The 16,635-nt window shown below is 40.7% G+C and overlaps 1 long non-coding RNA gene across 1 annotated transcript in view; it reads right to left on the reverse strand.

The window, feature by feature from the left end:
• Positions 1–2,010: 2,010 nt before the first annotated feature.
• LOC109308722 overlaps positions 2,011–16,635 on the reverse strand; it is a 20,612-nt gene continuing 5,987 nt past the window's right edge. The window contains exon 3 of the long non-coding RNA XR_002100698.1: positions 2,011–2,057. This is a non-coding gene — a long non-coding RNA (uncharacterized LOC109308722). The remainder of the gene's footprint in view (positions 2,058–16,635) is intronic.

Raw genomic sequence — 16,635 nt, forward strand, 5'->3', positions numbered from 1 at the left:
TCTCTCTCTGTGGCTTCTCACAGCCCCCTTGCCTTGGGGCTTCTTGCAGCCCCCCTCACCCTGGGGCTTCTTGCTACCCCCTTTCTCTGGGGCTGGGGCCAGTGCACTCCAAAATGCTGCACCCTGTCTGGCGCTGGGGTCCCCACACTACCATGGAGCTCCTATGAGGCCTCCTCCAACCCCAAATAGCCTCACCCGGTCCTCCAGTGTTATAAAACTACAAACAGAAAACTCAAGCCCCTGGGCTATAACATAAAATCTAAGCCATCTGGCTAACCATCATTTAAATCCCTACCAGGGAATTCTCCACCCCGTATCCGTGAACAGAAGCTGCTCATACTATCAGGCTTCTCTACTCTGCTTGCTCCAGCAGAGCTCCTTCTCCCTTGGCTGCTAGCGGAGAACTACCCTTCTGGCCTCACTCCTGGGGTTTATATGTGCCAGGCCCTGCCCCTTCCTGTCAGCTGACTCCCCAGTGGTTGCCCTAGCAACCCACACCTGTGCTTCTGCTCTGAGAGTAGCAGGCACCTTAGTGTTCTGCTACAGATAGCAATAGAGGGAAAAAAAAACCCTGTTATCTGTTCTGTTTGTGGCCTTGAGTTTTATAAGCTGAGTTGTATAATGATGATCCTGTCATTTATACAAATTACAGGTATTAGAGCACTGGCTCTCAACCTTGAAAAATGCCAGCTCTTAGTTTCAATTCTTTTTTTCTTTTTTTTTACTACAGAAAAATAACAGAGAAATTCTTCTGTTCCAAAGAACTCAGGAAGACCACAGCAGGTTAGAATGTTCTTAACATTATAAGTTCATGTTTGAAAACTCTGGGTTTTTCTTGTGAATCATGTTTGTAAAACTAACAGTGCTAACATTGTGTGACACTCTGCAGCACCCTTGAAAGCATCTCAAAGCACCCCAGGGTATAGCAGCATCCTGTTGAGTATAACTGTATTAGAATATTGGGTGTAAGGAGAAAAACAAACAGCTTGATCCAATGTAAAATCTGAAGTATGAATGATTTGATATATTTGAAATTTGAATCCTGGTACTTTTATTAGCAAAAAAACCCCTGGTCACTTAATTAGCTTAAAAATACAAAGATACAAATCACAGACTTTCACTACTTCTAGGTAAAATGTGAATATTCTCATATACTGCTAGCAGTATTTCTCATGCTAACAGTTAAATCTCCATAATCTAGTATTTCTGTGAAAACCAAAAGTATAGGATGGCTATTTGAAAAAAGACAGTACAACCTAGAAAACTGTCATTATTTACTAAAGTTGCTGCAGCAAGCTTGTAACCACAATGCTTGTTAATAAGCAATTGCTGGAAAACAGAATGTTCTCTCAAAAACACATTCTTGCTCAAATAGTACAGTGAATGTGGAATGTGCAGGGGTGTAGCAAAAACCCATGTTGGATTGGCGAAACCCTCCCCTTTAGAACCTAGTTGTGCAGATGACTGCATAATTATGGTGAGTGATAAATTATTCCCAGGGACATGCTAAACCTGCCTGACATTAATGTTAGGACATTATGTTATATCAGCTGGCACATTTTGTTGCCCTGTGGGGTCAGGCCAACTGTCAGGTTCTCAATATTGCATTGTTAGACAGGAGGGTGTGACACAATTGCACATATACAAACACGCAAATCAATTAGATGCACACACACACACACACACACACACACGCACACACACTACCAGCTCAGGCACATACACATCCAAACCAGCCTAGGCACATGCATACCTATCACCAATTCAAGCACATACACACTACACACTAAAAATTAGACAAAAATGAATTGTCCATACCTGCACACTCAGTACACATACATAGATCACTAATCATATATCATGCACACAATGATATATATACACACACTAACCAATTCACACATATTGGTAAGTTCCTAACTTGGATGGTACAGTATATATGTGTGCAAGTGGGGTACCTGGGATACTTGGGGGAAGGTTAAGGTGAGAGAGAGATTTAAAGTGTAGGGAGTGAAAGTTGCCAGAACCAGGATTGGAACCAGTGGATTAGAGAGAAGCTGGCTGAGGAGCTGAGGCTTGGGTTTACTTAAAAGCAAATGGCCCCAGGGTTACTTGAGGTCACTGGTGCAAGGAAAAGAAAAAAAAAAGCCTGGTGGCAAGGAGGAGACAGCCAGGAAAGAGAGAGACAGAAACCTGGGAGCTTGGGGCTGGAAACTGAGGCAGACAGCTGAGATATGGTGTGGGGGGGGGGTGGTAGATAAGTGGTGGCAAGGAGGAGACGGTCAGGAAAGAAACTGAGGCAGAAACCTGGTTGCTCCGGGGAAAAGGAAAAGGCAGTGGGGATAAGACAGTGGCAAAGAAACAGGGGCTTTGGAGGCAGAGAGGAGCTCAGGACAGGTATTTGAGGTGGCATGAGCCAGAAGTAGGAGAGGGAGAAATGAGACAGAAGTTAGAGTGGGGAGGAGCAGAGATTGGAGCAGGGCTGAACCATAGTAAAGCAAAACCAACTCAGAGGTCCAAATAACAGGTTTATTAAACAGAGAACACACTACACAGCCCCATAAAGTTATTGTTTCACACACACACACACTCACAATGGCAGCAGGAGAAAGAGACTCAGTGGAAGCGTTGGAGTCCAGGTGGAAGAGAAGCAGAGTCCAAGTCCTTGGCTGAAGAGGGGATGCGGGTGATAGCTACCAATCCAGGCTGGAAAGGAGTCCTTGTCCAGTAGGTGTTGTCCAGAGGAGGGTCGCCGGCAGGGCCTCTGGGTGGATAGGTGGTGTGGCATGGTGCTGGTCCAGATGGAGAGGGCATCCTAAGGAATCAGTCTTTACTACCCCTTTTATGGGGCAGACTACCTCTGATCTCCTATGGGGAGGGCCTGTCCAGGCAAGGTCAGTCCTGTTCCAGGGGGTTCCAGGTGTTTGTACTGCGCATGTGCAGCTTTGGCACAGTGGTGGGTTGCCTCATCTTTTGTTTCTTGAATGCTGAGGGTGGTTCCAAGGGCTGGCTCATTGGTCCAGGTATTGGTGTTGATGGTTCAGTCATTCAGAGGGAGCTATTTTTAGACCTACTGCCATTGTCTCTCAAGCACTGTCATTCATCCCCATTCATTCAGGAACCAAGTTATATAGGAGGGGTAGGTGTGAGTCATGGGTTATACAACCAGGCCTCAGGACACGATGGAGACTTGACAAATGAAAAGTTATATTGTATAATTATGATGTGTATATTGATTTTACTGTTCTCTATTACTGTTTTACTGGTACTACATAGGCTAAGAGACCAGCAGTAAGTTAACTGTGTGAAGAGTGTGCCAGGGAAGAGGACAGTGGACAAAATTTGCACCAGTTGAGTTTTCAAATTGTGAGCCTGAAACTCATTGGGAGCAGAAAAAGAAGCAAGCAAACCCATGTGCTGGCAGAGTTTGTGGAAAGCTAGGTAAATCAGAACTGGGAGCTTTCACAAAGCTCTAGGTCTAACTCATCTGATTACAGCAAGAGTTCACAATGTTTTACTGTATTTCTACCTCAGAAAAGTCATTGTAGTTGTAAGAGGGATGATATGCTTCTCCTTTTGTAATACTGCCTCGGCAGGCTTCCTCCCTAGGGTGTCCTGGCTCCTTTAAGTAGCTGCATGCTACTCCATATATTGCAAGGAATAGGAGTTATGGCAGAGATACCCTACTGATGAGGATTCATGACATCCTTGTGCAGATGACACTGCCCTCCAGTTCTTGTCTGGGGTTCCCTTTGGATCAGACTCTAAGACTTCTGAGGTATGGGTGCCCATCAAAATTCAGCACCATTCTTCACCTGCTCCATGATGGAAGCTTCTAAAGGGCACAGTATTGGAAACCAAACAATAAACTCTTCTGACATGATGGAAGCACCAGAAGAATGATAAGAGACCAATCTGGCTGCACAAGCAGCTTCTAGGATAGCTCAAATACAAAAGGAATGCATACAGCCAATGGAAAAATGGACAGGTCACCAAGGAAGCATGCCAGGAAATAGCAAAAACTTGCAGGGACAAAATCATGAAGACAAAGGTAAAAAATGAGCTACAACTGACAAGGGATGTTAGAGACAACAAGAAGAGTTTCTGTAAGTATTTTGACAAGAGAAGAAAGACCAAGGAAGCTTTTGGCCCACTGTTAACTAGGCAGGGTAACCTCTTAATTAAAAACCTAAAGAAGGCAGAGCTACTCAACAGCTACATTGCCTCAGTATTCACAAAAAAATTAAGCTGAAACCAGAGCCCTAATAAGGATTATTTGGATAAGGAAGGGGACAAGCTGAGGGATGAGTTAACAAAGGAAAGAAACTTTTGATGAGTATGAATGATGTAAGTCAACATGGCCTGATGAGCTTCCTCCCAAGGTACTGAATGAACTGGCATTGGAGATCTCAGAGCCCTTGGAAATATGTTTACAAAGTGGAAGATGGGCAAGGTACCAAAGAACTGAAAAAGGGCCAATTTATTGATGCTCTTTAAGAAAAGGTAAAAACGAGGATCTTGGGCACTATTGACTGGTTAGCCTTACCTCAATACCAAGGATATTACTCAAGCATATCCTAAGGAAGTCTATTTGCAAGCATCTGGAGGAGGAAAGGCTGATCACAAACATGGATTTCTTGAGAACAGTTGGTTCCAAACAAACTTGATCTCTATCTTCAAGTAACTGCCTGGGTGGATGAAAGGAATACTGTAGATATATTGTATCTGGACTTCAGCAAGGTTTTTGATGAGGTCCCACATGACTTTCTGAGAAGGAAACTGGAGAAATGTGGGCTGGACAAAACAACTGTAAGTTGGATAACAACTGACTTAATAGCTGCAAGCAAAGAGTAATTATAAAGAGATCCATGTCAGAATGGCAGGAAGTTTCAAGTGCAGTCCTACAGGAGTCTGCATGCACCTACTGCTATGTAACCTGTTTATTAATTATTTGGATGCTGAACTAGAGAGCTTTGTGGGCAAGTTTACAGACAACATTAAACTGGGAAGGATAGTGAACATGTTAAAGGACAAGACCGTAATTCAGAAGGATCTCAACAGATTGAAAGCTGGAATGGAACTAAAAGGATTAAGTTCAATGCTGACAAAAGCAAGGTGCTACCCCTTGGGGGAAGAATATTCAAAAACACATATACAGAAATGGACATGGGACTAGATGGCAGCAGGAGAAGGATCTGGGAGTCTTGGTGGATCACAGACTCGGTATGAGACTGCAAGTGTGATGTAGCTGTGCAAAAGGTGAATGTGATTTTAGGCTGCATCAATAGAAGCATTAGGTGCAAGACACAGGATGTGATAGTGTCTCTGTTTAGCACTGGTTATGCCTCATGTAGAATATTGTGCACAGTTTTGGTTTCCTTATCTTTTTAAAAAGGACATGGAGAAGTTATAGAGGGTCCAGAGGTGGGCGACAAAAATGATAAAGGGCTTGGAAGTCAAGGTGCATGAGGAGAGGTTGAAGGTAATAGGAATGTTCAGCTTCTGGAAGGGGCACTTAAGAGGAGACATGATAGCTGTCTTCACATATCTCAAAGGCTACTACAAGAAGGAAGAGGAAAAAGCATCTTTTCTTTCTTGCTGTAGAGAGCAGAATACAGACCAATGGCTAAATTGCAGCAAAGTAGGTTTAGATTGGATATCAGGAAAAACGTCTCTGTTATAACAGTGATGCAGTGGAAAAACTGCCTAGGGAAGCAAACTGTGAATCTCCATCACTGGATGTATTCAGGAAGAAATTAGACAAGTATAGGTCGGGAATGGTTTAGGAGTAGCTATCCTACTATGGGTGTTTGCCATGCTTCTGGGCTTTTTTGGTTGCTACACGGAGCTGGGAGAGGATTAGTTTTCCCCCCTTCTTGCTATATTCATCAGGATTTTTTGGTTTATTTTGGGGGTTTTGAGGGGTTTTTTCCTGTCCTTGGCAGCATGGGGTTTTTAACTGTGGTGTGCCAGTGCTTCTGCTGAGATATAAACCTACAGGTTTCTGGCTAGAAGATGTCGCTCAGGGTCAGACTGATTGCCATATTTGGGGCCAAGAAGGAATTTTACTCCATGGTCTGATTGAAACAGATTGTGGGGGGTTTTGCCTTCCTCTGTAGCAGTGGAGGGTGGGTGGTTACCCTCTGTGTGAGAATCTCTTGATGATGATGACAATGATAATGATGATGTGATGAGTGTCGCCACACTCATATTTTGAAAGCATGAGGGCCAGGAAGCCAGTAACAGGTAGAATGATCAATGTCAATAAGAACTTGGGTGCCCAAAGTAAGGCCACAAGGGCATTTTTAGATTATGTGGTCAGCCTTCTGAGCTTGAGGACTACAGTTGTGGCCATTGTCATTGGAGAGGCCCCAAGTGTGCATGCTTGCCTTAAACCATTCAACACCTGTTCTGAGGTGGTTAAGAGCAGTCCAGACCCTGTGGGGCAGCTTCCAGCCTGAGGAATGGAAGCTGGTGTTAGGGATGAGGTTCTTTAGCCACAGTTCTTGTGCATCATATTTTCTGCTCCATGAACGGAAAGTCCATGTTGTAGGTGACATGCCATCTGAAGATTTGATGAGCTTATTGTCCTGAATGGAGAATGGGTCCCAAGCAGTAGTTGGTTTTCTGGCTTGTGGTAACTAGGCTGGAGTGCAAAGAATGGTCTGTATTTTGGGCTTCGAGGCCTAGGGCCAGGGTATCAGCTTGTCTCTGGATGTCAGGGGGGAGAATGCCTGAGAGGACAGGTAAGCAGTCAACTGGAGCTGGCATAAGGTATCTGACAGTGGACCTTATGATGCTGTTAAGGCTGGAATCCATTAATTTAATGTGTGTGTTCTAGCCCCATACTAGTGCATAGTACTCAGCAGGAGCAGGAGCAAGTGCCAATGTTGAGGTGTGAAGTGTTTGGGAACTTGCACTCCAAGTGGTGCCAGCAAGGTGACAGATAAGAGCTCCTCTGCCCTGGACTCCTTCCAGATGCTGGAGCTAGGTAAAGGTCCATCTTGATTCCTAAATAAGTAATGGAATAACAGTTTGCAGGTGTCTAGTCACCAGTCTCGACTTCTATCTTTTTCTTCACTTGGTTGTTATTTAGGTGGAAGGCTGTTGCCACTGTTTTAGTGAGGCTTTATGGGAGGAGTTGGCAAGGAAGTTCATGTCTGATGTCAAAGTGGATTCAATGGATTCCCATTGCTTTCTGGATTTGGTGAGAACCAGGACATCAGCATAGCCATACTTCTTTGACTAGATGTCAGGCAGGTCGACAAAGTACATGTTGAAAAGCAGTGGAGAAAGTGCCTTGCAGAACACCATTCTTAACACTTCCAGGATATCATTCCCGTCCATTGATGTTCTTGAGAGTGAAACTGAGGTTCTGAAGCATGAGTGTAATAAAGCTGACGTCTGTTTTGTTAGGTGTCATTTGGAGGAGCTTGTAGTAGAGGTCATGGAGCCAGATAGTGTCATATACAGCAGTGAGGTCCACCAGGACAGCACCAACCTTCTCTGAAGCCTCAAGGCTATCTTCGATGTCCTGAGAAAACAGAGTTACCTGCTCCACTGTTGAACTTCCATGTCTAAAACCAGCCTGCTCCTTAGGCAGCTGTGAATCAATTATGGGGAAGACTTGGGCATAAATAAGATGTTCCAGTAGCTTGAATGCAATGGACAGGAAGGAGATAGGTCTATAGATCTTTGCATCATCCTTGGACTTGTTAGGCTTTAGGACTGCAGTGACTATGGCTTTTCTCCAACTGTGAGGCATCTTGTTGCATCTGATGCAGTTGGAGATAAACTCATGAAGCCAAAAGATCATCATGTCCCCAGAGTTGCAAAGAAATTCAGCATGTATGGCATCAGGTCCCAGTGATTTGTTGGTCTTTAAAAACTTAGGGGCTGCCTTCATTTTCTCAGCACTGAATTCTCTAGCTAGATAAGCATTAGGACCATGAATTTTCCACAGCTATTTAACTCTGGGAATCTCTTGAAAATATTTTAATAACCCTTGAATTGTCCCTTTGTCTTTTCTTTGGCAGGTTAGGGTATTACGCCTTGTGGTTGTGTTGGGATTGACTAAGTAGTTTTACTTGGAGGTTAGACAATGGATTTGTATGGGATAGTTTGCATAAGGATGATCCTTTCTCTGACAGAGGTTTAGACTGGATGACCTCTGAAGGTCCTATCCAACCCTACTTTTCTGTGATTCTATATACTGTGGTAAGTCTCCTCCTCTCATTTTTAAAACGGTGTAATTGTTCTTTTGTCAACCACACTTCCTGATGAAAAAATATAGAGGAAGTCCACCTGTAAAGCCATCATCTTTGACCTGTTAAAAAAACCTGCTCAAATATTACAGTACTCATTTGTCTCTTCAGACACCCTTTCCCATTATGCACCACTGATAATCTCCAACCACGCCAGTACTCATTCTTAAACTTTTGATGATGGGTATTTGCACAGAATCACACAACCAAATCATAGACAAGTAGGACTGGAAGAGATCTCAGGAAGTCCAACCTCCTGAAGGCAGAATCACCCCTAACTAAACCAGTTAAGTGTTTGGTTTTTTAACCAGCTCTTAGTAACTTCTAAGGATGGAGATTCCATTTCTTCAGATAGTCTGTTCTAGCACTTTACCACTCATATAGAATGATCTTCCTAATATCTACTCCAAATTTCCCTTGCTGCAATTTAAAACCATTCCTTTTTGTCCTGTCCTTGTGGTCACAGAAAATAGTCTATCACTCTCCTCTTTATAACCAGCTTTCAGGTATTTGAAGACTGCGGTCAAATCAGTATTCTCTTCTCCAGACTAAATAATTCTAATAGCCTTTCTTCATAAGGAATATGTCATGTATTTCAAGTTTAGTTGCTTTCCACTGGACTCTAATTTGTCCATATCTTTCTTCAAAACTAATGCCTAAAACTGGACACAGTACTCTATGTGAGGCCTCCTAAGTGCCAAATTGAGCTGAAGAATTGCTTTCCTTCACTGCCAACACTTCTATTAATACAGTCAAGTATGCTGTTGGCTTTATTAACTAATTTATATTTTAAACAAGAGCACATCGTTGGCTCATATTCAGCTTATGGTCTGCTATACCCCCCAGATTCTTCTGTGCAGTAGTACAACCCAACCAGTTTTTATATACACAATTATTCCATCCCTAGTTAAGAGTCTTGCACCTGTCCTTACTGAATCTTATTTGATTAATTTCAGGCTATTTGTCCAATTTATTAAGATCATTCTGAATCCTTGGCCTAATCCAGCTCTACCCAGTATGGTGTCATCTGCAAAGTTGCTAAGTATGTACTCAGTCAAATCTTCCAAGATGTTTAGGAAAATATTAAACAATACTAGACCAAAGTCAGACCTCTGGGGAGCCCTACTTCATATCTCCTTTCAATTAGACATGAAGCCATTGAGGACTATTGCACAGCTACTTAAGTGCCAGTGATGCTTCCACAGCTGAGAAGCTTCTGGGTACAATAGGCCAGACCAAAGTACCAAGGGCTATGAAGCTAGATTCTCGAATTAAGCTTTCCTCTGCCTATCTTGCCAGTACGCCCTGATCTTATTATCATACTCAGAGGACACTTAGGTCAGATGTAGTACACATAAAGGACAAATGGGGAGGATGAAGAGTGTTGTGCACATGTGTGCAGTGCCGTACCTAGACTCCTGGCAGCCCTGGGTGAACTTTTAGTATCATACTCCCCTTCACCAGAGATGATAATAATAATAATTGGACAACAAAAAAAATTACCATTTTTATAAATTTTCGGGTCCCCTTTCTTCCCAGGTCCCAGGCAGCCACCTGATTCACCCATGCCTGTGTCCAGGTCTGAATGCGTGTCCTGGCCCTTAGGGTACACTCTGGGTAGGTGGGAAACTTGGATTTAAATCCTTGGTTTGCTGAGTTGCAGAAGGGACCTGAGCCCATGGGCCGAATGAGCATACTTACCACAGGTTTAGTGGCTGTCTCTGAGTGGGTGAATGTTTTTTTTCTTCATGTCTCACATTAGAATTGTTCCCATTTGTGTAAACATTTGTATGTTTATTGGAACAGAAATTTGAACCCCAGGCCATATGGTCATCATTCTTCTGAGGCCCGGTCAATGTTTAATTACTTATACAAGGTGAACAGGTCTAAATGGAAAAGCCAGGAACTGGGTGCTTTGGGCATTCATTTTAATTGTGGGAGATGTAAGTTCTGCTCTAAATCAAGCAAAGATTTAGACCTATACCTCTAACATCCCAGGTGAATGCTCTGACCACTGGGACATTGCTTTATTTCTCAACAGGAAAACCAAGCTTAGGCACCTAAATCTATGATCTTCCATGCTCAAGGCTAAGGATCCCGAGCAGTGAACGTACTTACCTTACTAGGTGAGCCATTTAACCTATGTCTGCACTAATAATTTGGTTTAACCTTAAGCTCATCTTCAAATCTATATGCACCAACCATGTGCACTGTGAATCCTTTAGCTCAACCCCAGTGGCAATCCAGCCTGAGCCTGAAATGTTTGCTAAACTTCTGGGTATGAAATTTACTTCACCAGTATTCTCCTCCTCCATACTGGGTCAAACCAATGGTCTTTATACACCAGTATCCTGTTTCTAACAGTGGCGAGTAGTAGATGCTTTAGAGGAAGAGTGTATGAGATTGTGTCTAAAGTAACCCATCCCATATTATATGTTCCCTAGCATCCACCATCATTGGTTTAGGGGTATCTGAGGATACATCCCCAAGTGTTTTATTCGATAGCTCCTAATTGGCCTGTCCTCTATCAATTTGTCCAGTTCCTTTTTCTGAATGTGTTTACATTACGTGCCTCTACAACCTCCCATAGCAGTGAGCTCCACATGTTAATCATGTTCTGTGTTAAAAAAAAAAAAAAAGTACTTCCAGTTTGTTTTAAATCCATCCTCTTATCATTTAAATGGCTTCGTGCCTCTCTATTCTGCTGTGGGTTTGGAACTTAACTGTGCTGTGCATAGGTAGTCTGACAACAGCAATTCTACATTCACCTGTTCCTGCCTTCTAGTTCTTCTGCATCACCACCTCTTTCTTGCTCAGAAGTAGAAATGAGACCAGAAGAGGAGACTAATCATCTTTAGATTGATTCTCTCAAGAAGCACATAACACATCCTTAGGGGTAATCAAATCTGGCTGTTCTCCTGGTTCAAGAGACAGTGTACACAGACCAGTGTGGTGTGTTTGAGGATGCTCTGATCGGCCTTTTGGAGGTCAAGCACTATGGTAGGGACCCTAAATATGTCTGAGGATCTACCCTAGGTCTCATGGTATTACCCCCCCCAGGTGCTGCTAATCTCTCTTGCCTGCTACACTCAATGATACAGATCAAAGTCTCCATTTTGCACACTGAACAAGTGAAAAAAATCTTTAAAACATTAAATCAGGATTTTTAAATGTGATCAGAACTGAGCTCTGGCCTATATAAGGCTCTAGGCTTATACCGTAAATTTATACAGTGGAACTGATTTATTGCAATTATGTGAATAGAGTAAAATATTACCGAAAAATAGATGTGTGATTATATGAAGTGGTGCCAAATGCTGTAGTCCAGTCTCAGGCAAAAATCCCACTGGGATTCAGTCAGGTTAAGTCTGTAAAAATGATTAATTTATCAGGTACAATAATAACAATTTGTAGAGTTTTATTCCAGATGCTTTGCATCACACTTAAATATATGGAGAGGGCTGAACTGTTTGAATCTGGTCATAAGAAAGAAGAATCTCAACAGTAACCATTAACAGGATGTTGGTGAGATCTACCACCAATGGAGAGGGATGCTTTTTAGTGTGTTTTTTAAAACAGATGGCAGAAACCTAGAAATATCCTTACATTACAAGTCAATCTCATAGTGTTGGCTGAAATGCTTAGAGATCAGTTGCAAGAAGCTGATTAGTAGTGGACATTCTCCATGCTAATGTGTCTGCAAAATTTTACACACAGGATACTGGGGTCCTGATAAAAATAGTAGGAAAAAAATCAAATTAAAGGGGCAATTACAGTCATATGTCACAACCAAGCAGTTAGCAGTTTTGTACGTCTTCTAGAAATGGTTCAGATTACTTGTCAGTTGCATTTTCCTCACTCAGGATTAAGAATATCTAAGCACTAAACCTAGCAACACAGGTGATTATTATATTGACTTGATCTTCTAACACCCTATCACATAAAATGACTTAATTGGCTTGAATGAGGCTCTTCCTATGAGAGGATTTTTCTCAAGAAAAGGTTTGCAGCTAAGAAAAGGGTTTCATGAGAAAAGGGTATTCCCTAATCTTTCATTATAGAAATATCCTCTTAGAATACAGCATTGTTGATTTTATATTTTTCTTTTTAGGAAAAAAAACACATTTTTATTATCTTCTAAGTCACCTACCATATCCTATTCTGGAGGTAGGGACTGCTATCCCCATGGATAATTATTGAGATCAGCTCTAGTGCTTCAAGGTTAAATGAATAGGACATGAATCTGGATTGGAAATAATGTTTAAGTGGTTTTTAAATGAAAAAGGCCAGGTTTTGATTTCATTTATGTTTTATTTTTGCTTTGGGGTCCACCAGCATAGACCTCAACATGTGTCTAAATTCTTCCCAAATCCTCTGGAATTTCACATGCCTGTAGAAGCCTCTGTTTGCCAATAATCAGGAGTAACTCTGAAGTAGAAGTGGTGTAAGGCCTAACTCTTTTTTTTGCCTGCTATAACCTAGTTTTTCTATTACAGCAACAATTTCTTATGACTTCCTGAAATGCTTATTGTTTTAATATGTTTTATAATTGTATAGATGCTGTTGCTGTTGCTGTTGCTGTTTGTTGGCAGGCAAGCCTCTATGTTCTGTGTGCAAAAGACTGGATAGCTAATCCAATTTCCCTAAACAGACTGGCTGTCTTATCCAATAGTCCTTTTGGCATTCACTAGCACAGAAATCAGAATCTAAAAAGGAGAGAATTCTCTTCAGATAGAAATCTTATAGCCAACCTGGCCCATTCTATAGGTCTTTAACTTTATTATGTGGGATGCTACATTATCATATATTTTTGGCTGTCATACCTAAAGCTATTAAAGTAGAAAACAGCCCTTTCTTGTGTTGTTTCAACAGTAGGTCAAAATTGTATCTAAACTCTCGTAAGAGCTTTTATTTGAACTGGGATTTTAAAAGTTACTGAAAAATATCCGTAGATATGAAAAAAACCAATCCACTGAGTACTTTCAGTTTGCGCCTTTAGTTACAAATAAGCCAAGAATTTCTTAATTTTGCAATTTTCATTTAAACAACTGTGAATATTTTCCCTCTATCCCTTGCCATAGGTGAATTGTAATAATATTGGACTACTTTTTGAAAACTACAGGAGCAATATGACCTTTGAATATTTTCTTTCTTTTGTTGCTCTTTACTATAAGTATATCTGTAGCTGTTTCATTTGGTGGTAGGAGCATAGAGCATTTTTAAAGAACACTACTGATGTTGGAGCGATGTTGTAGCTGTGGTGGTTCAGGAACTATGTGAGAGGTATGTCTGCTTCTTTCTCAGACCAGAGGAAGGGTACTTTGTGCTTGTCTAAATGTCTTCCAGTCATACAGTCTGTCCAATAAATTATCACACGTGCTTCTCATTGATATTGGCACCAATGCTGGAAACTTTTAAGTACCACTGAGAGAAAAAAAATGGTAAACCAATTTCATAAACAAACCAAACCAAACCAAATCTTCCTTTGAAAAACAAGAGGGAGAGACTTTTAACATCTATCTAGGAAAAAAATAGCAGTCCGTTTGTTTTATCTTTTCTCAAAAGAACATTTTTGCTTTTGGTATAATGGAGAATTTAACATTGACCTGCGTCTGAAGAAGCCAATCTATATCAGTTGTTTGGAGTCAATTGTCTTGAATTCCAGATGAGTCTTGCTACGTGTTCATGTAAAGCTCTGGCCAGCCTACATGCATGCACTATTTTCAGCTGTAGAGGTAAACAGATATTGTATAAGCTTAAAAAACAAAACTCAACCCAACCCATCATTTTAATCCAATAATGTATCAATATGATAGTCATAATGAACTGTCTTATGCAACATTATCTACTGTTCATGTTTGTTATTTGTGTTGTTGTTATCTTGTTCACTCCTGTTGTTATAAGTCTAGACAAATCAGCTTAGTACATTTATTAATGAAAGAATATTTATTTTTATTTCTCTTGCAGTACCTAAAAACAAGCAGTCATGGGGTTAGTGCCCTGTATTTGTTATTTATACAAACAAATAACATGCCATCCTACCTCTACAGAATTTACAGTGTAAAGGCAGACTCGGAAAGTCTTTTCTACTGAACAGTTCATCCTCAACAGTGTATTTGGCAAATAGTGTATTTGCACAACCATTTCTATCCTCAGCTATTTGGTGAGGAAAAGGAATAATGAATTTCAGTCAAACCTAGTCTATACAATCTGAAAACAATTGTCCTGGGACCAGAGCCATAGCAAGGCGTTTTGGCACTTGGTGCAGGTCATGTGCAGAGTGCCTCTCCTATTCAGTACTATATAATTACTTCCATTGTCACCAGCCTTACTACAGTACTGTCTGGGACACTAGTCACATATTATAGACGCTGTGCACTTCAAAGCACCTTAATATGCATTTACTTCAGTTTTTTAGACTACTGTGCCTCAGATCTGTGCTACTTACATGCCCCTGCCATACTTCTTACCCACAATATGCAATACATTACTCTGCAGGTGATTCAACTGGAATCAAGACAAATGATCTGTGCCAGTCTGTCATAACTGGCACTCCAGAGATGGTAGAAGTCCTTTTGTTTGGCACCTTGAAAATGAACAAAATGTAAGAACACAAAATTTAGATTCACACAGAAATAGAATGGCTGTTTATTTTTCCAGTTGCTCATTTCTTTGCTTCTCATGTCTATGCCAGTGACATGATGCGTGTTTCTTTTATGCTTTTGCTTCCATCACCTTTGGCCTTTGAATACTTTCTTAGGTTCTGTCTGTACTGCTGTGTGGGTATTCTCCTTCCTTTCTTTTTAAATAAATGCAATCTCTCACCATCGTCATCTTTTCTGATTTTAGTGCTTGACTGTTTTCTTTCGTTCCAATTGCTTATTTCATCCTGCATGATGTCAACATTCATGAATCTCCAGTGCTAGAGTAAGTCTCCATCTTTAGTCTTTTGACCATGTTTCCTCAAAGCACAACTCCTTTTCTGAATTCTCCCTTATTTCTGATCCCCATCTGACCTTCTATAACACTGTCATTCTCTTTACCTGTCTCTTCTAATGAGCAAACTTTCTTTGCAACTGTCATTCTCCCTGATTTCTTTGAAGTCCTTGGCTTTCTCCATCTCCTTCCTCCCCAAAATTCCACTGACCGCAACATTTTTTCTCTGCACTTTCACTCTTTCTGGACCTTGGAATCTCTCTGTCATTATTTTATACGTTCCACTACCCTATCTTGGGGGTAATGGAAAACAGTGGAAAAAAGCTGTTGAATGAACTCTTTCTCTCTGTCTGCACTGATTTCCAACTGATACTGTAACAGGCATATGGTTTTGATTTAAACTATCCAACACACCAGTGGGTGGGAAGTAGCACCCAAAATATCATTGCAACATCTTACCTGGCAGATGCTATCACTTTGGAAGACATTATATTAAACATATCATACACCCAAGCCTGCATCTGTAAAATCTTAAGCCTAGGTTCATGAAAAGCTTGTTTCACTGTATGGGTTTTATTTTGGGTAGATTCTGTATTCCTTTTTCAGACAAAATTACCAATGAAACTAATACCATTTGAGTCATTAATGACCTGTGTACTGTACAAGTTAATTGGAAATACATGCAAAATATTTTTCTGATAGATTTTTGTGCTTATTTAAGTTTGATTTAAACTTCCAGAGCTCTGATCCATATATAATATTCTATCAAAAACCCTGAAAAAGATTAATAGTGACATTACAACATCAGTGAATATAGAAAAAGAAAGGAGACGTGTTACTTGAATTAGCCTTTAGACAATCATCATAAAATCTGTAAGGCTATCACGCTCAAATCTGGAAGACATTTGTAAAATGACAGAAAATATTTGAAGAAAAATTAACAAAACTGTTGATTTTTGTCTCCTTTTTAAAAAAGCTTTTGAATATGATTTCCTACATTTTTAATCAAATAACCAGAGCCAACAAAAATAGGGAGAGAGAAAAAGGGTCAAATGTAGTTTCAAAGCTGTCCCTTAGAAATGTAAAAAGCTTTGGATTCAATTTTACTTTCACACAGAAAACTACATTCAGTTCACTGAGAAACTGCATTTAAAAAAAATGTTGTCATTCCATCTTACATCCACAAAGGAAAGGAACTTCAAAGTTAAGGATCAAGCGTCCAGTATTTGGTCAAAATTTGACACAGTCGGGTAGAATTAAGGATGGTATCCTGTTGTGACTAGACATTGGGAAGGGATTTGATCTTTGACCCCGAATATCTTTTACTTCTACTAATGAAACCTTTATAAAATCTGAATGTAACAAGCTGAACTTCCTATTGTATTATAATTGTTCCTTTACATTTTATTGCTGGAAAAATGAGAAAAGCTGGGGG

This window comes from Crocodylus porosus, unplaced genomic scaffold (genome assembly GCF_001723895.1).
Source record: "Crocodylus porosus isolate Cpor-Errol unplaced genomic scaffold, CroPor_comp1, whole genome shotgun sequence".
Taxonomy (NCBI): domain Eukaryota; kingdom Metazoa; phylum Chordata; order Crocodylia; family Crocodylidae; genus Crocodylus; species Crocodylus porosus.